General features: G+C 42.4%; 1 pseudogene; it reads right to left on the bottom strand.

The window, feature by feature from the left end:
• Positions 1–27315, bottom strand: LOC142149703 (protein mono-ADP-ribosyltransferase TIPARP-like; annotated as a pseudogene).
• Positions 27316–27518: the final 203 nt, after the last annotated feature.

The raw sequence follows: 27518 nt of genomic DNA, 5'->3' as shown, positions 1-27518 counted from the left end.
TTAATCCAATAGAACCACGTCTTACATCTCCCCATATTTGATGACAAAGTATGGGTAGAACTGGTCATTGTCGAACACAATAAATATGTTGGGGTTTTTGGGTTTGTTCACACAAGAGTCATAGAGGAGGCTTGCAGGGTCCTCGGAATTTATAGCTGGAGGACGGGCGTAAGAGGATATGCCAAATGATGGACGTCCTACCAGCACCTTTCCGAGAAACATGAAGTGGTAACCATCAGAGTTGGCAGGAGAATATCTATGAGAACAGGTGGCATGTTTAGTGAAGTAGCAACCTTTACCGTAGGTAGCCCTATGTTTACCGGACACACGTGGATCAAAGTTCAGTTTACAAATGGCTTCTATTACGGTGGCATCTGTGCCATGGAAAAGATATCGTTCCAAACATCCTTTATCTATGTTACTATTACTTGCAGCCATGTGAGCCCTCTTCCTGTAAGACATAACCATAAATGACACTAATTAAATGCAATTATATAACCCATGTGGAAAAGTACTTCAATATACTAAAACATGTAAACTTTAATTATGATTCTACTATTCTGTTACAATTCATTCATTAACAATATTATTAACATATATTTCTTTCAACTTTCAAATTGTTCAAGTTACCTCTTCTTATAATAATATCTCCAGTCTGTGTATTACGTCTCTCTATATAATAACATATCCAGTCTGTGTATTACCTCTCCCTATATAGTAATATATCCAGTCTGTGTATTACCTCTCCCTATATAGTAATATATCCAGTCGGTGTATTACCTCTCCCTATATAATAATATATCCAGTCGGTATATTACCTCTCCCTATATAATAATATTTCCAGTCTGTGTATTACCTCTCCCTATATAATAATATATCCAGTCAGTGTATTACCTCTCCCTATATAATAATATTTCCAGTCTGTATATTACCTCTCCGGCACTGGCCTCTCACTCTGTGTTATTGCAGCCAGTAATGGCTGATCATTATGGGTCATGTTGGAAAATTCAGACATTAGATGAGCACACACACAGGCAGGTGACGGACCACCACGTTCACAGGTCATTATCTAGGTGATCTTTCTTACCTGAAATATTTCTCCCACTGGAAGTAGTTCTGGATCCTGGAGATCTGATGGATGATATACTTGTACTCCTGCATTGTCTTATGGAAGTAAGTGTATACATACGAGTACTCACTGTCTGCACATGTCAGTGGTTTCTGCTCATAAATGAGTGAGGTGTCAGTTATTAGCCAGGTCTCGGGGTACACACTTCCAGCAGTGTTTTGCCTGTTAGACTGTGCAGTTGAATTGGACGAGCAGACAGAGTCCAGGCAATTGGAGAGAGTCCTAAAACCGTCGAAAAGCATACACTGAATCACGGTTGCTCTCAGACATAGTTCCCTACATTTGTAGGTAATTTCAGGGACTCTTTGGTGCTGAGCAGGATGTTTATGGTCTGGTCTATGTACACATTCAAAGACTACATTAAAAAATATAGACGTTGATACAAGACAGGGCTTCTTCTCTCTATAGGAAGACAGACAGAAGGAAGCTGAGAGACTGGGGCAGGCGCATTTGGTGCCCTTCACCAAATGTGAGGAAACCACACATCTAACAAAGATAGAATTGAAACTAAACTGAAAGTTTAAATGAATAAAGGAGATGGTTATAAAGTGGAAGCTGGTTGGACTTTGTTGTGATGTATTTCCTGTTTCTGCCATACCCAGTTTCTGGGGTATCTGACTATCCGCAAATCTAGGAGCAGATTGCCTTTATGGAGTGAATCTTAAGATCGGCACCATAAAATGCACTTGGCGGATAAGTAGACGGCACTTGTGCATATAATGCAGCACTAGATCCACACTTGCAGTTCATAAATAACCCTTATTGTATACGAAACATAGTGCAGTTGTTTAAACTGTCGCATTAGTACCTTAACCTTGACTTTTTACCTCTTTGCTGTTTGCATATGGGAAAGTGAGTCCCCATTTCTATGGATATTAGAAGTCACAGAGTTCCATGCCATATATATAAGCACAAGGTTGTAGAGTGACTGCCTCTATAATGAGGACTTCTATACGTAACATAGGGAGTACATTATTCCTTATGATACACAAGTTTTCCTAACTTGGATATTATTTACATGGATTTTACATATGAATATCACGTGTGTATTATAATGGTGTTATTTAGTTTAAGCTTTTACCATTGCGCACAGAGTAGGCAACAGGCCCGCCACTTATTTGTACGGTGAGATTGTTAGGAACAAAATGAGCGCCACCAGTGTAAGAGATATAGTGAACGTGGAATCTCTTCATTTACACCTATGGAAAGCTATGCTTGATGTCTATGGCATGGCCTTAACTTACTGGAATTTTCATTGCTTGAATATTTGCAATCAAGTCTGAATATAAAATCGTGACTAGCACCACCCCTACCCCGTCCCCCCTTCCCCTTTCCCCCCTTCTCTTACCAGAGCTTTGATTTCAATAAAGCTGAAAACCTGAACACCGGTCGTTTCCTCATTCTCCTCTTGGTACCAGTTTCAAGGTTCGTTTGTACCATGTTCGTCAGATGAAGAGAATATTTGAAAAATTCTGTCTTACAGAACACCTCCTCACAACTGTCTCTCAGGCCATTCTTTATACACTTCAAAAATTTCTGCATGAGACAGATCAAAAAAAATGAGTCTCATTGGAAGTATGAAACGAGATCTGGGGGTAAATGTATCAAGCTGAGAGTTTTCCGGCGAGTTTGAAAAGTGGAGATGTTGCCTATAGCAACCAATAACATTCTAACTATCATTTTGTAGCATGTACTAAATAAATGATAGCTAGAATCTGATTGGTTTTTCAAACTCGCCAGAAAACTCTCAGCTTGATACATTTACCCCCTGATTTACACCAGTTTAGAGCAAAGTAGAAATGTCCGTGCAGCAGGGTTTTCTTACAAACATGACCCCTTCTTCTTTATGTCATTTCACTATTCTCAGCAAAACGTTAACTTGCTCTTACACTGCAACTCGAAACCCTTTAATTAACAATGTCCTCATCCCTCCCCCTGAGGGCGAGGCTATTTTCTGCTCCTCTGCAAACGCTGTCATGATGCTCCATAAATTCATGTACTAATATTATATTTTACAGTAGAGGAAACATTATTCCCATATGCTATTATGTATTTCTGCTAAAACACTCCATGATTTCAAATTATACTTGTTTGAAAAACAATGGGACCCGGCATCTGAGACAGAGAGAAGTTGTTGGGGTTATTTACAAGAATGATTGAAGCCGACAGCTGATTGGTTTATATGTTTCACTGCATATTTACACGGTATTACTTTGTTATCAATAATTCATGATAATAAAAGATAGCATAAAGTGCAGTGGGGTTCTCACAATCTGCAGGATATCTTATGCTGACATAGGTAGCTCAATATTTATAGAGACAACAAGTGAAAATAAACCTTAAGCTTTAGATTTCTATCTTTCTTACTTTATTATATTCCTCCCACACATCCTCTTTAGTTTCATAGTAGTACTTGTAGGTTGTATTAACCTGTAAGGTGGAAGAGCTGGTAGTGGGGAAACGTCGGACACGATCGAACACTTGGCTATCATGGATCATCATACAGGAGAGGACAATCAGGATCTCAGAACCTCTGGGTGGAGAGAGTAGGTGAATTATATGAAAAGAGGTGAAGGAGCTTATTTACATGACTATTATTATTATATTATTATCATTTATTTGTTAGGCGCCACAAGGTATCCGCAGCGCCGCACACAGTACTAACAGTAGACTATACAGGGTGAAACCATACAGAACAATGAACAAAAAGTACCAATACTTCAGAAACTCCGGCTAGTCATATGCAGTAAAAACGGAGCGGAAGAACAGGTATGGAGACAGGAGGGGAGGGGGCCCTGCTCATACGAGCTTACATCCTAAGGGAGGGTAAACAGACCAGGCACAAGAGGAGCCAGTTGAGGCAAGAGTTGAGAAGGGAGGACGAGCAAAGGGAGGAGATGGGGGTTAAGTAGATGGTTGGTAGGCTTTGAGGAAGAGGTGAGTTTTGAGTGCACGTTTGAAGGAGCACAGAGTAGGAGAGAGACGGATGGAATGAGGGAGGTCGTTCTAGAGAAGGGGACTGCACAGGAAAAGTCTTGGATTCTGGAGTGTGAAGAGGTGATAAGGGTGGAGGAGAGGCGGTGGTCGTTGGCCGAGCGCAGGGAGCGGGCAGGAGTGTGAATGGAGAGGAGGTTAGAGATATAAGGGCCAGTAGAGTTGGAGAGAGCCTTGTAAGTGGTGGTGAGGAGCTTGAAAAGGATTCTGTAGGGGAAGGGGAGCCAGTGTAAGGCAAGGCAGAGAGGGGAGGCAGAGGAGGAGCGGCGTGAGAGGAAGATGATTCTTGCGGCCGCATTGAGTATAGAGCGGAGGGAGGAGAGACGGGAGTGGGAGAGGCCAGTGAGGAGGAGGTTACAGGACTACAGGAAGAAGACATTGCCGTTGGAATAAAAGGATATGATAACATTCTTTACCACACTTACTGGTGTCTTCCAGCCACTTGCATCCTAGCAGGGTCACTGAACATCCTCTCCAACATTTGCTGAGCCACTTCTATCACGTTACTCCATGTGTTGGTATTTTTATCCCTCAGTTGCCATACGTATGGTAAGACTGTGTGATGTTGCGGCCAAAGAAACTGCAGAGGGCAGTTGTCAACCAGGAAGTTTAAGAAAATATCTATGTCATCACATTGGTGTATATTATATATGGGGTTCAATTTAAAATAAGTTGCCAATTCTTCTTCCCATGGTATTTCCTGTGTCTTCTGGACCACAGCAGAACTGGGTTGTATGGGTCTGGTCCCCTTTTCAGATTCCAGTTCACATAGAGTAATTTCTTCATTTCTAGGATTTAAGCCCTTAACCTCTCTTGGTCTAATGAATATCTTCTTATCGCGACGTCTAAACGGAGCCATTTCCTGCAGGACAAATAAACAGAGATACAATAAACATTGACAATGTATTACCTAGGGCTCCTAGTATTGTGAATGTTGTAGAGATATCCGGACATCTATATGACATGATCTTTACCCAATCCACTAAAGTCGACCTTTCCATTTGAATGATAAAAACACTGTAAGCTATTCCAATTAGGTCTAATCTAAGAACATCATTCTTCATTGAGTTGGACCACTCCCGGAGCACAATGTGGCCTGAGTACAGATGATGGTATCATGGTTTTGTGGGCAGTCACTTTCCCACCTCACTTCCCAACATGCCCAAAAATAATTAATTTCAATCAGATTATTATTGGCTATACTGTAATATCAGACCAGTTGCCAAATATCATCGATTTCATATAGTAGGAATCCCTCGGCGCAAGTCCTCTTCTTTCTGTTAGAGCTAGTGGGTGTGGTTTAATTGCATAAGTTGATAGAGCTGGTTAGTGCAAGCTCTATTTAACAGGTGGTGGTAAGCGATTTCATGGAGCTTGTGATTTCCACTGCTGTTTATTTCAACTGCTGTTTGATTTGAAGTGTGGAGTTAGATCCAGTAAGGAGTTGAATCCAGGAAGGGGTTTAATCTGGTAAGTGGCTAGCAAAGGTTAATACTCTCAAGTTCACTGTAGGCTATAAGAAGTTAGGTTAGCCATAATAAGATGAGTGGTAGCAGGCTTGATGATCTCACTCAATGCATATCTTGTCATATGTATGCACACTTGGAGCAAGTCTTCCAAGGTTTATACCTTTGTGAGAAATGTGAGCAGTTGGTCTCTTTTGGAAGCCCAGGTAACTGATCTAAAGCAGACCATTGCAACATTGAGATAGATTGCCAACCTGGAGCAGAGTTTACAGCTCACCGTTGATGCGTTAGCTGAGCAGGGTGAAGCAGAGACAGAGGAGGATGCACAAGTAGGCAGCTGGGTAACAGTTACTAGGGGTAGCAGAAGGAGGAAGAGGCAGGCCAGTTCTGAGCTAAGTAATCCCAGCAGATTTGCCAGATTGGATGAAGATACTGTGGGAGGCAGTTCAGAATTGGTAGAGTTGGATGAGACTGCTTCCTCTAGCAAACAGGGGAACGGTCTATCCAGCATAGAGGGGACCAAAGTTACTCAGGGACCCAGGCAGATTGTGGTGGTAGGGGGTTCAATATTAGGAAGGTAGATAGGGCAATCTGTTACCGGGACCGTGTATGCCAAACTGTGTGTTGTCTCCCGGGTGCTCGGGCTCGGCATATTGCAGATCGGGTGGACAGATTGTTGGGAGGGGCTGGGAATGACCCGGCGGTTTTGGTGCATGTTAGCACCAATGACCGAGTTAGAAGAAGAAGGGGTGTCCTAAAGAATGATTTCAGGGACATAGGTCACAAACTTAAGGGAAGGACATCCAAGGTAGTATTTTCGGAAATACTACCTGTGCCACGCGCTAGTCCAGGGAGGCAGCGGGAGATTAGGGAGGTTAATGCATGGGTAAAAGATTGGTGTAGGAAGGAGGGTTTTGGAATCTTAGAGCACTGGGCTGATTTCTCCGTCAGTTGCCATCTTTATTGTCGAGATGCATTGCACCTGAATGAGGAGGGGCTGCAGTGCTAGGGGAGAGGATGGTTAGAAGGTTGGAGGAGATTTTAAACTAGGCTCCGGGGGGGAGGGGCAAGCAAATATTTATGGGATAGACATTGAGAGTAGTAAGGAGGAATTTAACAAGAGTCAAGGGGTGGAGAGGGGGGAAAGGGAAGCATAGCCGATATGGAGAGGCCCTTTTTAAAGCAAAAAGAAATACCTAAGGGAGGCAATAGACTTAAGTGTATGCTTGCAAATGCAAGAAGCCTGACGGGTAAAATGGGGGAGTTAGAACTAGTAGCAATGAATGAGCAGTATGATATTATAGGTATAACGGAGACCTGGTGGGATGATACACATAACTGGGCAGTCAACTTAAAAGGCTTTTCTCTCTTCAGGAGGGATAGGGAAAATAAAAGGGAAGGTGGAGTATGTCTTTATATTAAGCCAGAATTAAAACCAAGTATTCAGGAAGTTATATACGAGAATATTGGTGATAATATAGAGGCATTGTGGGTGGAAATATCCAGTGGAGGAAAAAGTTCAGAAGAGTTGCTGATAGGGATATGCTATAAACCGCCAAATATTAGTACGTTTGAGGAAGCCCAACTTCTACAGAAAATTGAAAAGGCTACACAACTGGGTCAAATTTTAATTATGGAAGATTTTAATTATCCGGACATTGATTGGAGTACTGAGACCTGCGGTACAGCTAGGGGAAATATGTTTCTGAGCACGCTAAAAGACTGTTACATGTCCCAATTAGTAGAGGAACCAACTAGAAACCGGACTATACTGGACCTAGTAATAACAAACAATGTTATCATAATATGGTCTCATTTAAAATTGGTTTCCAGAAGCAATGGTATAGGGGATCAACTAGGACTTTAAACTTTAGAAAGGCAAAACCAATGTGGCTAAATAAAAAGGTAGGGGACGAAAAGCAAAGGAAGAAGCGTGCATTTAAATTGTTTAAGTCTGAATGGTCAGAGAAGTCCTTACGTAGGTACAAGGAATGTAATAAAACATGCAAAAAGGAAATTAGATTGGCTAAATTAGAAAATGAAAGGCAAGTTGCAAAAGAAAGTAAGACAAACCACAAAAAGTTTTTTAAGTATATAAATGGCAAAAGGATTAAAAAAAATAATATAGGACCCCTAAGAAGTGAGATGGGTGAATTGATAAATGATACTAAGGAAAAAGCAGAGGTATTAAACACTTTCTTTTCTTCAGTATTTACTAAAGAGGAACAAATAGTAGGAGCAATACATAAAAATGGAAATGAAACCATACCATTAATTAATACTTGGTTGTCAGAAGTAGAAATCCAAAGGCGACTGAAGAATATTAAGATAAATAAAGCTCCAGGTCCAGATGGCATACACCCAAGGGTCCTTATGGAGTTAAACTCGGAAATAGTTAGACCGCTCTTCTTAATTTTCAGAGATTCAATCTCATCAGGCTCAGTACCAAGGGATTGGCGAATAGCAGATGTGGTGGCGTTGTTTAAAAAGGGGACGAGATCGCAACCAGGGAATTATAGACCTGTAAGCCTGACATCAATAGTGGGGGAAATACTGGAAGGTATTTTAAGGAATAGTATTCAGGATTACTTGGTGCGCAATAAAATTATTAGTGGGAATCAACATGGATTTGTGAGGGATAGGTCATGTAAAACTAATCTAATTAGTTTCTACGAGGAAGTTAGTGGGAACTTAGACCAGGGCAGCACAGTAGATGTGGTCTACTTAGATTTTGCAAAGGCCTTTGATACAGTGCCACACAAGAGGTTGGTTTACAAAATAAGGGAACTGGGTCTAGGAATCAACATTTGTACTTGGATCGAAAACTGGTTAGAGAATAGGGAACAGAGAGTTGTGATAAATTGAACATTTTCTAATTGGTCAAAAGTCTTAAGTGGAGTACCTCAAGGTTTCCGTGCTGGGGCCACTCTTTTTAAATATATTTATTAATGACCTTGGTGATGGTTTAGAGAGTAAAGTTTCTATTTTTGCAGATAATACTAAACTCTGTAAGGTAATAAAATCAGAGCAAGATGTAACTTCTCTACAGAGGGACTTAAATAAACTGGAGGATTGGGCGGCCAAATGGAATATGAGGTTTAACAGATAAGTAAGTCATAGTAAGGTCATGCATTTAGGGATCAAAAACAAGAACGCAATCTATAAATTAAATGGAATTAATTTAGGAGAATGTTTAATAAAAAAGGATTTGGGAGTGCTCGTAGATAGTAGATTTAGCAATAGTGCTCAATGTCAAGCAGCAGCTGCAAGGGCAAATAAAGTATTGGCATGCATGCAAGGGAGAACAGTGTAATTTTGCAACTGTATAAATTGTTGGTAAGTCCTCATCTTGAATATGCAGTACAGTTCTGGGCACCACTCTATAAAAAAGATAATTTGGTACAAGAAAGGGTTCAGAGAAGGGCAACAAAATTGATAAAGGGTATGGAGTCATTAAATTATGAGAAAAGGTTAGCCAGTTTAGACATGTTTACTTTAGAAAAGAGGCGTCTAAGGAGAGATATGATTACTATGTACAAATACATTAAGGGTCAATACTGAGAACTTTCATGGGAACTTTTTACCCCAAGGACTATACACAGGACACGCGGTCACCCCCTAAGGTTAGAGGAGAGGAAATTTCACAACCAGCAAAGGAAGGGGTTCTTTACAGTAAGAGAAGTCAAGATATGGAATTCATTGCCAGGAAAGGTTGTGCGGGCAGATAGATATGTTTAAGAAAGGGTTAGACAAATGTTTTGCGGAAAAGTGCATCCAGGGATACGACCGTTAATTAAAATGAAGGATAGTAGTGGCTATAGGGTAAAAATAGGACTGCAATATTGGGTCTGGGGGGATTTTCACAATTGAAACAGATTGGCGGTTGCTTACTCTGGATCAATTTCAAATATAAGTCAGGGATCGCAGGAGATCCAAAGTAGGTTGAACTTGATGGACTGGTGGTTTTTTTCAACCTCATCAACTATGTTACTATGTTACTATATTATGCCACATAGTTGTGCACTCAGTTCCTATTATGCCTCACCATTGTGCCCTCAATTCATATTATGCCACAGAGTTGTGCCCCCAATTCATATTTTGCCATAGTATTGCCCACAATTCGTATTATGCCACACATAAGTACCCACAATACACATTATGCCCCACATAAGTGACCCCAATTAATATTACACCACATTAGCCAGCTGTATCTGCGACTCACCTCTCGCACAATTCAGCAGCTCTGCAACGGGACCCAGGAGGAACTGCTGCTCAATTTCTACAATCTTGTCTTGAAAGTGAAAGTGGCTCCGATGTGCCAGTCTACACGGCGCTACGGGTGCTGGAAATATATATGGCATTTATTCCGAAATTCAACCAACAACATAAAAAAAATTAAAAAGTCTTAAAAAAAAAAGACATTGGAGTATTCTTCTAAAAGACCTGATTTTAAACAATTATTTACCTAAATATCCCAAGATTATATACCATGGAACTTCAAATGTAAAAAAAAAACAGTTAATCAAAAGTGCGTATAAAGAAAACGGCCAATCTAGCCTAATCACAGAATTGGCCTAATCCCAGAATTCATGTCACAGAAAGGGAAAAAATTAAATATTAAGAAATTTATTGCATGTAATGTCATTTATCTATTGCAATATCAATGTGGTAGTCAGTATGTGGAAAAAATCATCCGTCCACTAAAACTAGATTAGCAGAATATAAATGCAATATCAAAATTGTTTTAAGCAAACATTCAGTTTATGTCAACTTTTAAACCACACATAAGTGTTCTGTTAGCTCTTTAGTCATATTTTTGTGTTTAGATTTGGTAGAAAAATATTGGTAAGGTGACCTTGCCAAGAAAGAAATAGTTGGATTTTTCAAATTACAAACTGTACAATCAGAAGGTTTAAATGTGGACTTTGAATTGAAGTGGCAAAGAAAAAATAGCTCAGGGTAAAAAACCCCAAGCGCCTGTGTGTAGGATGTATTTAGAACAAAAAAACACCAGTAAGGGTTATTGTAAAAACATTTTGTTGTAGATAACGATATATAGCAACAACAAACAAAGTTCCTAGTGGACTAAGATAAAACACTGGTACATAAAATACATAACAATATAAAAGCGTATAACTTGCTCAATGATTATGCATAGGAAAGAGGTCCAGGAAAATAATGGAATATGAAACAAGTAATCATATTACTAGTCCTCGAGGTGAATGGGGCCAGCAAGGAAAAACATAAGCCAGGAGCCAAAGTCCAATGTTGAAGTGGCTAGTATGTAGGCACGAAGACATAAAAGTGTCCATTCCGTTTAAGAAAGTGTCCTTATAATGTCCAATAGATCAATAGTTCCACATAGGTGCATAAATACTGATAGATAAATGCAATAAGAATGAGAGGCAAATGACCAAAGTAGCAAAGGCAAAAAACAAGTCCATGGGAGAGGGTATGCTGAATCCACTATGTGGACATAGCAGTTTCCTCCGTCTTCAGGCTGAATGGAACAATGGATTACCAGATCTTGGCAAACAACAGGTAAGTAATAATGAAATGCAGCAAATAACTTAACTGAAACCAGGAACAGAGACACATGCAGGTAATCCAGGAACAGAGGCACATGAGCAGGCTAGGGACTTCAATGACCAGCAAAGGATTCAGGAATAAGCAGGCATATATAGGCCACAGACAGGTGTGATGATTAACTAGCAGTGCAAGTTAACCCCTGATAGTAGGAAAGGCCAATCAGCAGCATCTCTGGAGGATCACAGGTACTGCAGAGTAATATACACACAGGGAACAAAGCAAATCATAACACAGGATAAAATGCACACAAAGAAACAAGGCAGATCATAACATGTATATTGTGTGATTATAAAGAGAAAAGTTAATTTACTGTTGAAATGCGACAGAGAGTATCGGTTGCTGTTTGACGAGACAAGTTGGACAGCCGATGATCGGTATGCACAGCAGGTATACTGGTGGCGAAAACAAGAGGTTTTCGCAGCACGCCCAATAGTAATGGCAAAGTTTATTGATAGTATCTCTAAGCGGTGCGATTGGACCGCACGGTACAGCGTGAAACCGTGATTGCGACTTGGGAGAGTAGCTGGAGGAATTACGTTGGCAAGGTTGGGTAAAACCAGTGCTACCAGTGGTAATACACTGTTGTTGTTCAAAGCATGTGTTGCAAAGCGTTGGAAAAATTCCACATGGGTGCTAAGCAAACGCTAGAGATGGTCAATGGTGTGCTGTCTAAGGAAGGGCCAATTGGTTCGGCGAGGTTTCTTATGTTTAAGAAATGTGGTGCGTACGCGACGGAGTACTGTGACAAATGGGTCAAGATGCACAAGGATTGTGTGAGACCTTTTCCAAAGCTTGGTAGTTTCGATTCAGAGATGTTGAGTAATGTTAGAGATAAGATTTGCTTGATCAAATCAACAAAAAAGAGAATTAAAAACAATGACTGCTTAAAGCTGTGGCAACTGGAAGGGAACACGTAGCAAGGCAGAACGTGCATACCAGAAGGAAGTGTTGCGAAGCGCACGTGCACACCGGAAGGAAGCATTGCGAAGCATGGAGAAGTGAGCGCAAGCTCGCCCCCGCCGCCCTATGCGAATGGGGGAGTAAGTACAGCTGATACCAAAAATGTTAAAAATATATTGAGTAATTTATATCCTGTTTTAAACCAGTTTAAAGGTAATGTTTCTGAAGAAGGCTTTGGAGGGACTGCACACAGGACCACAAGCTTACAACACACACAGAGATATGCAACAGTGAAGTGTTATATGTCACTCACCGGACCGTGAGTGTCTCTTCACTGGTGCGTGGCTCTCCAGTATTCCTGCCAGCACCTATCCTGAACCGCGGCCGCCCGCCATCCTGATGGTCTGCGCATGCGCAGTTCCTAAGAACTCTTCTGACCTTTGCTTTTAGTTAATTGGTTGATCAGGCAACGCTCCCTATTTAAAGCACCTGTGTTCATTACCTCGTTGCCTGATCTTGGAGTCTCATTCCCAGTGAGTCTCTGAAGGTGTTCCTGTGTACTTCTCCGTGTCTTCAGCTTCCTGCTGATTCCTGCTCAACTCATTGCCGGTTTCCAGACCACTTCAAGTCTCCTGTGTTCTACTATGTCTTCAGTTCCCTGCTGATTCCTGCCGATTTCCAGACCGCTTCAAGTCTCCTGTGTTCTACTATGTCTTCAGTTCCCTGCTGATTCCTGCCGGTTTCCAGACCGCTTCAAGTCTCCTGTGTTCTACTATGTCTTCAGCTTCCTGCTGATTCCTGCTCAAGTCATTGCCGGTTTCCAGACCGCTTCTACCTGCAGTGTTATACTCGTGTTTGCTATCTCCAGTGATTCCTGCATTGCTCATCGTTGTTCTACCCATGTCAAATTCTCTGTCTGTGTGCTGACCCGGACCCTGATTACCGCTACCACTCACCTGTGGTTTCTTTACTCGTGCTGGCGTGCAGCCGCTCAGCTGTTCCTGTATCCTCTCGTGGACAGCCTGCTCAACTGAACCGCGGTATGCTTACTTTCTATTGACTGTATTCGTTTACTGCATATCCGCTTGGACTGTTCTCCACTTACCCACAGAATCCTCTATCTCCCTGAGACTGTGTTATTACTCTGCATATCTGCTGGGAAGTTTACCTCTTTGTTCAGTCGTGAGATACATATGCTAATTGACCTTCTGCTATTAGCCTGGATTCCAGTAGTGAATTTGTCTCTGTCAAGCAGCGCCTGCCACACCAACATAGACTTGTGCATATTGTTTGGGATCAAGTTCCTTGTGCTCTCAGTGTCTACATTCTATGTTTCCACTCATCGACACCTGTACCTATCCCCACCTATAGCACTGGTACAACTTGCTGTACGCAGACCACTGACTCCCAGTTACCTACCTGCACCAGTAACAAGTCCTCTCACTACAAGCAGTGGTACAACTTGCTATATGCAGACCACTGACTTCCCCGCTACCTACCTGCACCTGGACAAGTCTCTTCACCATAAGCAGTGGTACAACTTGCTGTACGCAGACCACTGACTTCCCTGTTACCTTCCTGCACTTCTTCACGTCCATCAAGATCCTCGTGTTCATATCTACCTAATCATTAACCAGATTGCTGCTAGTCATTGACTTTTCTATTTGCATCCTCTCACCATCTGCTGAGTCATATGTTCCGCTAGTCACCCTGCTACCAGAGGACCACTGTGTAACCCACACTACTCTGGTAAGATCATCATCTGGTGATATCCTGGGCAAAGACTCCTAGTGCCCGTGACATTATAACTGCCCTAAAGAGGGACACATAATGAAACACTGTAGAGAAAAAAGATCGAGGGCACCTAGAGGGGAATTGCATAGATACCCACATAGGAGACACACACAAGAAAAAACAGTTACACATCAAAGCAGCAAATGCTTTGCGGGAGAGTGATAGCCAGCGTTAGGGGTCAGGTCATACCTGTAGTCTACAGCCAGTTAGGTTAGCTGAGAGTCTTAGGGAAGAAACTACAATGACAGTTAAAATAGCTGGTACAAAACAAACCTTTCTTGTAGATACAGGGACGGTCAGGTCAGTGATAACCTCTCTTTTAAATCTACAGGTCACTAACAAATCCGTTCCACCTATGGGAGTAATGGGGAGAGTGCTACAATACCCTTTTACTAAACCCGCAGAGGTTACTATCGGGCCTCTGCACACCAAGCATTCATTTTTCTTGGGTGCAGCTGCTCCTACTAACTTACTGGGCATGGATTTGTTGAGCAAAATGTGATGTACTGTACCCCTGATGGTGTATTCCTAGCCATACCAGGGAAGGTTGCACATGAGGTACAGGACATGAACACCCCACAAAGGTTAATGTTACAGTCCATCTCAAGTAAAGGAAATGTTACTGCAAATACCGGGTTTCCTATGGACCAAAGATGGACAGGACACTGGATTGATGGCAAAAGTAGCTCCTGTAATGGTTAATCTGAAAATGGCAGGCAAGCCCCAAAAATCCTACAGTACCCATTAAAACCAGAGGTGGAACTATGGGTGTATACTGTTATTGAGAGGCTGCTGCAACAAGGGATCTTAATTCGAACATCCAGAATAGCCAATAGTCCCATTTTCCCAGTGAAGAAGAGTGGGGGGAGGGGCTATAGATTAGTCCAGGACTTAAGGGTTGAGAGCCAATTCCCCGTAGTACCCAATCCAACTGTCATCCGTATGCAGATTCCACCGTCTGCCAGTCATTTCACTGTCATTGATCTGTGCCTTTATCTCGGTCCCTCTTCACCCTGACTTTCAATATCTTTTAGCATTCTCCTACAAGGGGGTGCAATATACATGGACAAGACTTCCCCAGGGGTTCATTGACAGTCCTAGTATTTTCTCCCAAGCCTTACATGACTGCTTGCAATCCTTCAAACCAAGAAATGGGTCTGTTCTAATTCAATTTGTGGACAATTTGTTGTTGTGCTCTAATTCGTTTATGTCATGTTTACATGATACTAAATTGTTGTTGCTTCATCTTTCACAAACAGGGCACAAGGTTGCAAAGGACAAGTTACAGCCATGTCAGACTAAGGTTAAATACTTGGGACACTGGGGCTAAGATATTTGACAATGGACAGAATCCATGCAATACAACACATGACTCTGCCACAGAACCAACAGCAAATCCGTACCTTCTTGGGGATGTGTAAATATTGTAGATCCTGGATCCCGGGTTTTTCTATTCTGGCGTTACCATTGCAGGAGTTAGTACAAAAACCAGAAGAGGTATAGAGGAAACACATGTATAGTAGGGGCACTCACTATTTATAGAAATATAAAACTTAAATTTTATTAGTTCATTTTAAAATAATCTGATTATCCCTAGAGATTACCTGAATCACGCTAAAAAGCGAAATCGCTGGTAAAAGCGAGTCAGCGAAACGCGCGTCGGCGTTCGCCTCGCTGAGTGCAATGAAACAATTCTAAATCACGCTGCTATCAAATATAGGAATAAGATTAGGGAGGTTATTATGTCCTAACAACAGATAGTCAGTTTAGAATATGATACGCTGATCCTAATTCTCATAGCGTGAGCCTATAATAGCTCAAGAGAGATTATGTTATTAAACATTAAATAGGACATACGTGAGGCTGCGATATATCTAGGATGAGTGGTTGATTATATCTAAATGCCTCTCAACATTCTCACGTTTCATGTTAACTTTGTCTAATGACTCCGGGAATTCAAGGAGTTATTATCCCTGTAGCAACAATAATGTGATACGTTGCTGTCTTATATCCTTTTAGCTATAATAAGGTTTATTAAGTTTATTAATCATTACTGTTGAGGTCAACAGTGAGTTTGATGCATATCTTGCTTGAATACCCAATTAGTTAACCATAATTGAATACAGTAGGAGGATTTATATTATGTCATGATACCCAGATCCAATGGGTCTCACTTAAGGGAGGCAAGATATCTATTCATTTATATTTAATCGATTAAAGATCTTAATAATCTGGTTATTTTGAAGATGCCTCTACCCAGGATTTATTTCCTTTCCTCCTGGTGTTAATTCAATCTGTTTAATCATATGATCCTCTATAACCCGTATTCAACAATAGGTATTTCAGCAGCGTGAGGAATATACATTCCTTTACAATACTTATTAAAGATTAATAGAAGGATACTTTTCATTAGCTCAGCGAGGACTGGCAGTTTTTTCTGCCATTTTAATATTAATTTCACTTTTTCACACTCTACACATTTTGTATAATTTTGTTTTTATTTCGCTACTAGCGTGATTCAGGTAATCTCTAGGGATAATCAGATTATTTTAAAATGACTAATAAAATTAAGTTTTAGATTTCTATAAATAGTGAGTGCCCCTACTATACATGTGTTTCCTCTATACCTCTTCTGGTTTTTGTACTAATTATTGTACATGTGTAGGGTGCACCAATCCAGTTATTCAATAAATATATTATATAAGTGAAATAAGACTGGATATTTGATTTTCTGGTGCGCTGATATTCTATCCCATTGCAGGAGTTAGTCTCATTCTCAAAACCTGAGCGTGTTACACACACAGAGAAGTCAGAGCAGGCATTCTTTAATCTTAAAGATAGTCTGACTAGAGCACCTGCCTTGGGAATACCTGATTATGAAAAGCCTTTTGAGCTATACTGTACGGAAGCTAATGGTTGTGCAGCAGACACTGTGGCAAGATCACTCCCAACGTGTTTAAGAAGTGTGGCAGCAACTGCTCTTCTGGTAAGTAAGAGCGAGGATGTAGTATTAGGACATGATACAACTGTCTATACACCTCATGCAGTATCTGTCCTGTTGAATTCAGCCCAAACCAGACATGTCTCTTCAGCTTGGTTCACAAAGTGGGAACTAGCTGTGATGGCACCTGCAAACATCACCATCAAACGGTGCAATACTTTAAATCCAGCTACATAGCTACCATATGTGCATTGAGATGCACAAAGGGTGGAAGGAGAAGCGACTCTGGTTCGGGATGAGTTTTGAAGGTATACTGATACACATGATTGTATGGAATATCTGAACCAGACTTTTATTACGAGACCCGACATACGTTACACACCCTTACAAAATGTAGATTTTACTTTTTACATGGACAGGAGTGGTCATGGACAGACTGAGACGGGAGAACTATGCACCGGTTACGCTGTTGTAGACGATCAGAATGTTGTAGAAGCTGAACCATTTGGCCCACCTCACTCAGCCCAAGTGGCCAAACTAGTAGCACTAAGGAGAGCGTGTGAGTTGGCTGAGGATAAGTCAGCTAATATATACACTGACTCTAGGTACGCCTTCGGGGTAGTACATGATTTTGGGGACCTTTGGGGTCTTAGGAACTTTACGACAGCAGGAGGCACACCAGTAGCACACTCACATCACATAAAATGACTCTTGACAGCGATACAGTTACCCAAAGCAGTAGCCATCATAAAATGCAAAGCCCACACATAAGAGGAAGACCCGGTGTCAGTGGGCAATAGCAGGGCGGATTAAGCTGCCAAATGGGCAGCAGGGTTACCTGTAACTGTGTCCATGGACAAAATTATGGTTCTTTCAGACATTAGACACTCAGAAATTGATTGAAATGCAAGATTTGTGTTCCCTACAGGAAAAGGAGGTCTGGAAGGCGAAGGGATGTGGTCAAGAGTCCTCTGGACTTTGGAGAGATGGACAAGCTAGGCCGTGGCTCCCAGGGCATATTACCCAGGCCTGTCTGAGGCAGCACATGGTCTGACTCATCTGGGTAAAGAAGGTATGTGTAAGCTGTTAGAGTATACTGGTGTGCACCAGGCTTTTCTTATTAAGTCGGTGAGAAGTCAATGTCTTGTCTTACCTGTTTGAGGAAAAATGTCGGGAAGACAATACCAACTGAGCCATCCCATCTCCTAGAGACGGACCTTTTCAGGTAATACAAATTGACTATATCCAATTACCACCTTGCAGGAATTTCAAATATGTATTGGTTTGTACCGATGTGTTTTCAAATTGGGTAGGGGCATTTCCAGCTGCCACTAATACTGCTGTTTTCACTGCTAAGAAAATTGTTCAGGAATTTGTATGCAGATTTGGTATCCCTAGAATCATTGAAAGTGATAGGGGCACTCATGTTACCGGTGATATCTTTCAGAACATGTGTAAACTTATGGGAATCAATAGCAGACTTCATACTCCTTATCGGCCACAAGCCAGTGGCAAGGTGGAAAGGGTAAATGGTACCATTAAGAACAAACTGAGTAAGATAATGGCTGAAACTGGGTTGGCGTGGCCAGAAGCTTTGCCACTAATCCCCCATAGCATCATAACCACTCCCAGACCTCCCCTAAATCTGTCCCCCTTTAGATACTTTTTGGCAGACAACCTTATTTGATCATATGTCCGCAGGATGATTTGAAGTGCAATAGTGAAGTGACTGTGCAATATCTCATAAAAATGAGCAGACAGCTAAAACAACAACAACTGAAACTGAAAATGCTGTCACCTGGTATGCCAGAAACAAACTGTCTGTCACACGGCGCTTATTCGGCTTCCATAAACAAAGACTAAGACACTCACCTGTGCCTCATTAGCAGCCCTCAAACCCTTAGTCTGATCTGCACATGTGCAGACTGAGCACCTGTCTGTTGCTGGCAGGATTCCTATTGGTCTCAGGTTCTGGCTCTAAACTTGAAAAGGCACCTCCTCCCATTCCTCTGGGCCTGTTCATCAAGTTACCTGGCTGTTTAGGTTCCTACCTATTCTGTGTGCTCTCACCTGGATCGTCAGTGCCTCTGCTGTGTTGCTGTTCAAAGGCTATATTGCTCACCTGGATCGTCAGTACCTCTGCTGTGTTGCTGTTCAAAGGCTATACTGCTCAAACTGCACTTACCTCTGCTGTTTTGCTGTTCAAAGGCTATACTGCTCACCTGGATCGTCCGTACCTCTGCTGTGTTGCTGTTCAAAGGCTATACTGCTCAGACTGCACTTACCTCTGCTGTGTGCTGTTCAAAAGCTATACTGCTCAAACTACATCTCCATGGACTGCACCACTCAAGATCATCTACTCCACATTTGTCTCGGTGGCTCAGTGGTTATTACAGGTCGTATCATCTGAGCTGCTTGCTCTTACCTACTCCACTTTGTTGCTGGACTGTTACTTGTACCTCCTGTATCGTGCTCATATACCTCATATACCTGCTGTATTACCATCTCCACTTTGTTGCTGGACTGTTCCTGCTATCGCTATATTTGAATACACTGATTATACTGCTATATTGTATGCACTCATACTGCATTGCTGGTGGTACTGCTCACCCTGTTCCTATGTTCCTTGTGCTTAATTACCAAGACTTTCTGTGATCATTCAAGCATCATTAAATCGCTAATTGTACCTTATCCTGCATCTGTTGTCTATTCGCTGTCTGGGTATAGAACTGACATTACCAGTGTGCCTACTTCACACCAGTTACTATCACTCCCCCAAGAGTCCAGAATACCAAACTTTGACACTGTCATGATGTTGAACCTGGGAAATATGTTAGGATCCACAATTTCTTATGCTCAGATTGTTAACAGACTATTGGGAAGAACCGTACCAAGTGTTGATGACCAGTACCACATCTCTGAAGGTTGCAGAAAGAGACACTTGGGTCCATTCCACTCACTGCAGGAAAGTCAGCAGCCCGGAGAAAGTATGAGACAAAGCCGAGACCGACGACACAGATCTGTCACTCGCAAACCTGTTTCGGGAGACCTAAAGCCTGCAGCCAAGACACTTGAGCCAAGGACGTTGCCCAGACTATCATCCCAGCAATGGAGTGGCGGTTTTTGTTTTTCTTTTGTTCCGGGATTTTTCTTATTTTTACTTTTTTCAGGACATCTTATTTTTGTGACGGAGAATGGGTCTGGTAGTTATACTGATGAAGTGGAGTTGGAGGAAAGGTTGATAGAGCCAACAGTGCAGCCCATTGTCAAACTCGGTTCAGGGGTTATGAAATGATCTGCTAGCTCTGGAACTCGGCGGTAGTGTGATGGGCTATTGTCTGAGGAATATTGTATCTGTAAGTAATGTGTCTCCCTAGTTGAAGAGAAGTGCATCCAGCGATGCCAGTCCATTAGTAGTGTGGATTTGTGCGGGCATCCTCTGGAGGATTATCACTCCCTAGTGGGTAAGGTCTTAAACCAAACAGAGTGCTGGGTGTGCTCTCATGTGCCTCAGGGACAGCATAACATAGGACTAGTACCGTTCCCCTCGATTACAGGGAGGGAGGTTCATAGACGGGAGGTATAATATCACTAGGTCCCCTAGTCTAAAGCTTCGCCAATACTCCTTAGATCGGTCTTTGCTGTGTCTTAATATCTCACATGTAAAAAGACTGGAGAATTGGAAAGCTGACCTACCTGATCAGACAATGGCTCGCCACACCACTGTTGATGGGAGACTCAAGATCATCATTAGCCAGGAATAGTGATGGACATCATAGACTAGGACGTATTAACAGACATAAGAAAGTACTCGTTGGGAAGGTTCCTCTAAGTTATTGTCAAAATGTTATCCATGACGAAACTTGTCTTGAACAGATGGAGAGAATGGGTATGGGTAGTTTCGTCAAGGCAATTATGTCCTCCCAGATGATGTTTATTATGTTTGTGGAAGGCAAACGTATTCCTGGTTAACTCCGAGTTCCAAGGGTTTGTGTTTTCTAGGTAAATTGGTTCCCAGGGTCATGAACATTACACATGATGAAATGATTGATATCCATAGGACTACATCACGTCCATACATACACACACACAGTATGAACATCGTGGCAAAAGAAATATGATTCCTGGTGGAGAACCCTTAGCTACAAAATTGATTAGAGAAACCACTGGTTTCCAAGTTATGGTTGCATTAGATCCCACCGGGATCTCTCGGGGAACTCTAAATTTTAGGTATATTCAGGACCTAGCTAAATTGATAGACAATATCACTGAGATGTATGATGACACTTTCAGGTATACTGGTAAAGAGCTACAGGCTTATAAAAAGGAGTTGGTGCAACATAGACTGGTGATGAATTACCTCACGTCTATTACTGGTGGATACTGTGTGACTTTGGCCACCCAATTTGGTGTCAAATGTTGCACGTACATCACCAGTAATACTGACGCCCCCAAGGAAGTTATAGACTGTAAAATGGACTGCAAAGTGGTTCTCTGGTCTAGGAGAGTGGGCACAGGAAATGGTTGCTCGTACATGTAAGCTCCTTATTCTTATACTTGGTGTCATCTTAGTAATTGGCTTATGTGTCAGATGTGTATCTACTGTGTGGAAGTGTGGAAAACAGTCTACTGAGGAAAACACTGAAAGTGAGACTGTAATGGTGGTGAGGAGTACAGGTGTCATGGTCAATGAAGAACTGCTGTATAATCCTGAAATCGAAAGCATAATTAGGTGATAGTTTTGTGAACTATCAAAGGGTGGAGCTGTTGAAGTCAAATAATTGGATATGGTCATTTCAAATTAATATATATCAATCTGATTGTCTATATCTGAAATTATGCGAGTAGCAGACTACGGCGTGAAGGAGCGTAATTAACCTCAACACGTGCGGACATTTATACACACATTTACATGAACACATACACTTGTAATTAGTTCATATTAAAAATAGATGCAACACATAGTTATTTATAATGAAATGTAGCCGAGTTTATAGTTAAATATTAGAATGTTATATACACTTTATTGAGATCTAAGGTTCACGTTACAGGAAACACATATTGTTTGATATCATTCTAATTCCCTATTCGCAGACGTCCGGTTCTATTGGCTAAGATATCGCTCCTTGCGTATGCAAGTTATGGATTATAGGGAATACATTATCATAATTGTATTGTGTGTGTAATGTAAATAGACCAGTTTGAACTAGCTTTCGGCAGGAAGATTAGTATGCATCTACTGGAGAGCTGACGCCCACCCTTGGAGGGCATCGTTTGAACTGGCTAATGACCTGCATTACACTGGACCTTCCTGAAGCCTGAACCTATGAAAACATGCCAAATCATCTGTATTGTTTTCACTGTATCACTGACTATATATAAGCAAGAAGTCTGGGCCCAGCAGACACTCTTCTCGACCACAGACTTCAGGACTGAATGACTGTATGCTGGATCTAGGGGGCCTGCGTATGTATCGGCTGTACATATGTTATTGAATTGTATCCTGCTGCTTTTTGCTATTAAATTGCATTGTGCTTTGGAACCACACAATTTGAAGTGGACAATCGTCATTGGTTACCGACTAGACGCACATAACATTATATTTCTCCAAAAAGCCTGGCGCTACCCATGATTTGCAACATCTACAAAACCGGACTTATAAACCACCAGACAACAACGGAGAAAGGACACCGACATAGTTAGCATTGGGAGCTAAGGAACGAAACTTTCCCAAATCCAGACCAGACAAAGCATCCACAAACCTATCAGGAGACCCAGAAACATGCCTAGGCATAAAAACCATGTTACAAGTTAAACAATAAACAATCAAATGTCTCAATAACCCAAAGCAGGTGGGGAGGTGGCCTTTTGATTATTGCTAGCAAATTATCACACCAGGAATTTATGCTCTAATCTCTAAAGGCAATGACCCCCCAAAACCCTTGCGACCACATGTGAAACAAATTAAGCATACCACTTAACTCAGCCACTTTCTAAATTAGAAGCTTACAACACCTTGCCAGAGTGTCAATGTCAATACCTAGGCACGATAACTTCACCGTCAGGCCCTCCGACTTGCCCGCCGCTAGAACCAGTGACAATGCACCAATGAAGAAAACACTAAAACATTCACAATATAAGAATAACACAGGACATCCCATAGGCAAACATTTGTCCACATAATAACCTCCCGATAAACGGAGACCCCATATATCTAAATTAAGATGGATGCAATGGCAAAATTCTAAAATGCAGCCTTGATATCAAGCTTCGTCTGAAATGCGCCAGCCCCACAATGCTGCACTTACGTCCAAGCGCCCTCAAGGGATTGATCCACCACCTAGCATTCAGATTCTGCACTCACATCATTCACAAACATACCATGCGGGTGTGACAAAAGTTAGAGCAGCCTAAATTTGCCCACTTACTTCCACGGCACCTTGCCCACAGGCGAAAACATCAGGCCTCGTAACGGAGGGAGGGAAAAAGTGGCCATACATTCTACCCCATGACACCTCCTTGTTCATATTCTCCTGCACAATTAATGGCATCTCCATAGCTTATTCCAATTTCTGGGTGAACCAGCGTGCACTTCCCCACTGACTGGCAATTGAAACCCATTAACAAAGTCATCCCGCAAATATTTGAGGCCGACCCACTGGGGTACCAAGCCAACCAGTTGCTGAATTCAAACAAAGTAATAGGTGAAAAAGCCTTAACGAGCAGGAGCCCCTGAGGTGGGTCTGTCAGTGGTAATTGGGCCACTCGTCTTATTGCATTCTCTGCTAGGTTGTCCTTCACCGCACGCGACACAGGAATGTTTCACAGTGACCTCCATTGCAAGCAGGACGAAGGACGGCCCATATCCATTCTGGTGTTGCCTCTGCCCCGTCACAACCATCTCATGCACTCCCGTTCTAGGCTGCTTTACATCCAGCCACACTTTCACATCCTCACATGCAAAATCCAACCAACAACCATTCCTGCTTTCTGCAAAATGCTTTGTCATAACGCTTCCATATGTTATCTCTACAGTGAATTAACATCCCCTAAAACAAGTATATGCAGTTTATAACATTCATATATTTCTCTGGCCTGCTCTCTAGGTACCAAGCCGCAAACACCAGGATGCCCTCAACCAATGCAAAATAACTGAAAGGCATCCTCACCGATACCAGAGCGTGACCTCGCTGCTGCCGAAGCATCCTCACCTTGCAAGTGATGGCACACATCACCAATCCTCCCGTGCGAATCTAACCACGCACCCTGCACCTAATGTCCCACAGGACGACTGTATTAGAACAGTGCATCACATCATCAGCCGTTATTTTGCCTAGGGAGCTTTTACTTGCAACTCTGGCCCAGCTTCGGATGACGATGACCCCGGAGCAGGAGTGGATGGAGCTTCCGCATTAGAAGCGCGTCTGGACCCGTGTCCCAATGCCATATGCCCGTCTGAACCTGCAAAGGTGGAAACAGAAAGAGAGCTCCCTGGACAAGGAGCAACAGTTCCTGCACAAATTGCCGTGCCGAAGTATGCCCTAACAAATTTGGTTCAGCAACCACCACCGGACCTGATTGCTGAACCGAGTTAACTAAATTTGGCACAACCGTGAAGGAAGAGATTCGAGAACCCGCCAGGGAGGGCGCATGACCCTGCCCTGAACCCGGACCACCAGCCATCATTTACACGTCGCGAGTACCCAATGGCACTGAAGGGGTTAACGCAGATGCCTGCGTTCACGCAGACCCTGTGAAAACCAAAGCCCCGTAGCTGTGGAAGCAGAAGCACTTGGGGTTAATGCTTGAGAACTGGGACACATACGGAAAAAAAAAATAGAGACCATAAGCAGAGAGGGGGAGGGGGGTAGCAAGCAAGAAGCCAGGAAAGTGGGCGCAAAAATGGGTAAGGTAAAAAGGGGGGGGGAGCTTTGACTATGCGGGACCCAGCCGAAACTAATGCTTTGCCAGGGAAAGGAGGGATGAGAGAAGGGTGGAAGGGTGTATGAATGGGACCCTGACCCACGGACCAATAAGACATCTGACCAATGAAAAGGGGGGCAGGATGAGCTGAGGGGACAGAAGGACAATTCGGGGCATAACACATTGCGAGCCCACTGCCTATTGCTGGTGGGAGACCCGGGAGAGAAGGGGTAGACACCATCCGGTGGGAAGGGTTTGCACCCATAAAGCAAGGAGCCGAACTGAAAGGAGGGGCAGTAGTCGTGGTGGGAAAGGGGGAGAGAAGCTGAGGAGGAGAGAGGAATTGTGTAACGGGGATGGGGGAAGAGGGGGGATGAAGGGATAGTGGTTAAACATGAAGACAAGTAGGGGGCAGAAGAAAACTGCAGCTGTGGGGCCACAGGGGGGGACCTAGAATGATAAGAGCTGGGAACATCAGGGCAACAAGCAGTAGGGGGATTGTTGACCACTTGAGGAACAGGAACTGGGGGGGGCGCCTTGTGCACTTGCCCCTACTCCATGAGGAACCTGGGGGGCATTCATTCAAGGGGAGGGGGACTGGGATTAAACTGGCGCTCGAGGGGGGGGCGAACACTGCCAACAATTTAAATAGCCACCAGGGACACTGTGCGCAAACACAGCACCGCATATGCGCAGACGATTTTTGAGACTCCGAGGTCACGGCAGATCCCCACCCACTTGTCCAGAACCTGGTAAGCGAGGCGGCGGAGGACACTTCCAGTGGCGAGTCCTGTACCTGGACTCGCCGCTTAGCACTGGCCGGGGGCACTTGAGTAGCCTCTAAGAGGCGTGGGGGGGAACACGGCCCTCTTAGCCCGAAGCATGATAGACAGAAATGGGGGGAGGGAAGGTTAAGCAGGGGAAAATATAAAATGGAAGAGAAGGAAAAGGGGATAAAAAAGGAATGGGGGATTAAAGAAAGAGGTAAAAAAAAAAGGGGGACAAAACGGAGGGAAAGGTGGGAAAGAAATATAAAACACAGAAACAAAATGCTGGAAAAAGAGACAAAAAGAAAATACAATAAAACAATGGAAAACACTTGCACAATATAAACTCACCAGACCAGAAGGGCAGGATATACTCACCAGCAACTTTCCAAACGGTCAAGAAGAAGATAACTATATTTACCTATTAACTTTTTCCCAGGGATAGCCCCTCCCTACTGCTCACCACTGATTGGCTGAACCTTGGTCCCATCCAACATACTAATTTAACTCTTGCTATACTCAATATTTTTCTCTCTCCGTGCAACCTCAGAGTTTACGTTACTTTGGGCCAATTCCTGCCCTCTGTTATTCTTCACCTCTCGCCACTACATTTGAAGAACTGTGACAAATGTTGCACAATAAAGAAGTAAAGATGTATTTTACTGTGTAACTATGCCTCACCCAGTGTGATATGTGGTTCTATCAGAAACCTAAATTGTTTTTAAAAAAAGTGAAGACTAGATGACTCCTATTTACTGATAATATTATGTTGCTGAGAGTGGTTTTCTTTTGTTATGTAGGGGTTTATGTATTAAGAATATGTGGTGTCAATGAATGCATATTTAAGCATCACTTAAATGCACAATGCTGGGGCCGCTCTGGGACCTCAGCGAAGTCCGCCCTCTAGTGCATACCACAGCCGAACACTGCCGGTGAAAGGAAGAAGTGCTGTGCGCATAGTACTTTCATGGTAAGGGATACTGCGAAAAAATGACAGGTAATGCAGTTTTTTTCCAATTTTTATACTTTATAATAAGGGCACTGCAAAACTGCAGAATGTCGCAGTGCACTTGTTAATATAGGGGGCCAGCGATAAGAAACGTTAAATAGATTACGGCAGGGGTAAGCTCTTCATGCATTTAGTGATGACCATTTTATTAAGGAGAAAACTGCTGTTTTCTTCATTCTGACCATTACTTAGTATTAAAATGAGATGTGTAAGGCAATCATACAAATCATACAAATAAAGAATCATTAATAAGACCAAACAATCTTACATGCACAGATACAGTGTATACAACAAGTGGTTTAAAGTATTTGTGTACTACTTGCTACATCCAAATACAGTGGTATGTTTACAGTGGTATTGTTTTATATAGGTGATATGTGACAACCTGCAAAAAATAATCTTTCAAACAGAACATATACAGAAGTGGTAGTTGCTCAATCAATTTATAGGCTCGTAGCAGGTGCTTGAAAGGGTGGAGTTATCCTAAAAGGAACAAACACACAGAAAATTCCCCCAGCACACTGCAATAGCCAACAAAAGACCTGCCATTTCTACTGTAGATAAAAATGCAAAAGTCTTAGTTGCACACATTTGCAAATGTATGTTAAAGCCATCCACCACTCCACCGCTCTTTTGCTAATAGGGTGGTCCTAACTCTAAGCAGTGAGAGTCCCATATATTTGGGCAATACATATATGTGTTTTTAAATTGAGAGCTAACTTACCAGAGGTACCCCAGAAGCCTCCAAACAGAAATTCGGTGCCAGTACTATCCCTCAGCTACTGACACCAACATGCCTCTCAGACAAACAAAGAAGTGGTAGTTGCTCAATCAATTTATAGGTTCATAGGAGGTGCTTGAAAGGATGGGGTTATCCTAAAAGGAACACACAGAAAATTCCCCCAGCACACTTTAAATTGATTGAGCAAATTTCACTAATAAAATAAAAATTCAATGAACATACCTGTATAATATGATCCACATGCTTTATAATGAAAGTTTCGCA

The sequence above is a fragment of the Mixophyes fleayi genome, chromosome 4 (genome assembly GCF_038048845.1).
Source record: "Mixophyes fleayi isolate aMixFle1 chromosome 4, aMixFle1.hap1, whole genome shotgun sequence".
Lineage (NCBI taxonomy): Eukaryota > Metazoa > Chordata > Amphibia > Anura > Limnodynastidae > Mixophyes > Mixophyes fleayi.
Note: the sequence above shows the minus strand (reverse complement) of the source record. Positions and strands in the feature narration are given on the sequence as shown.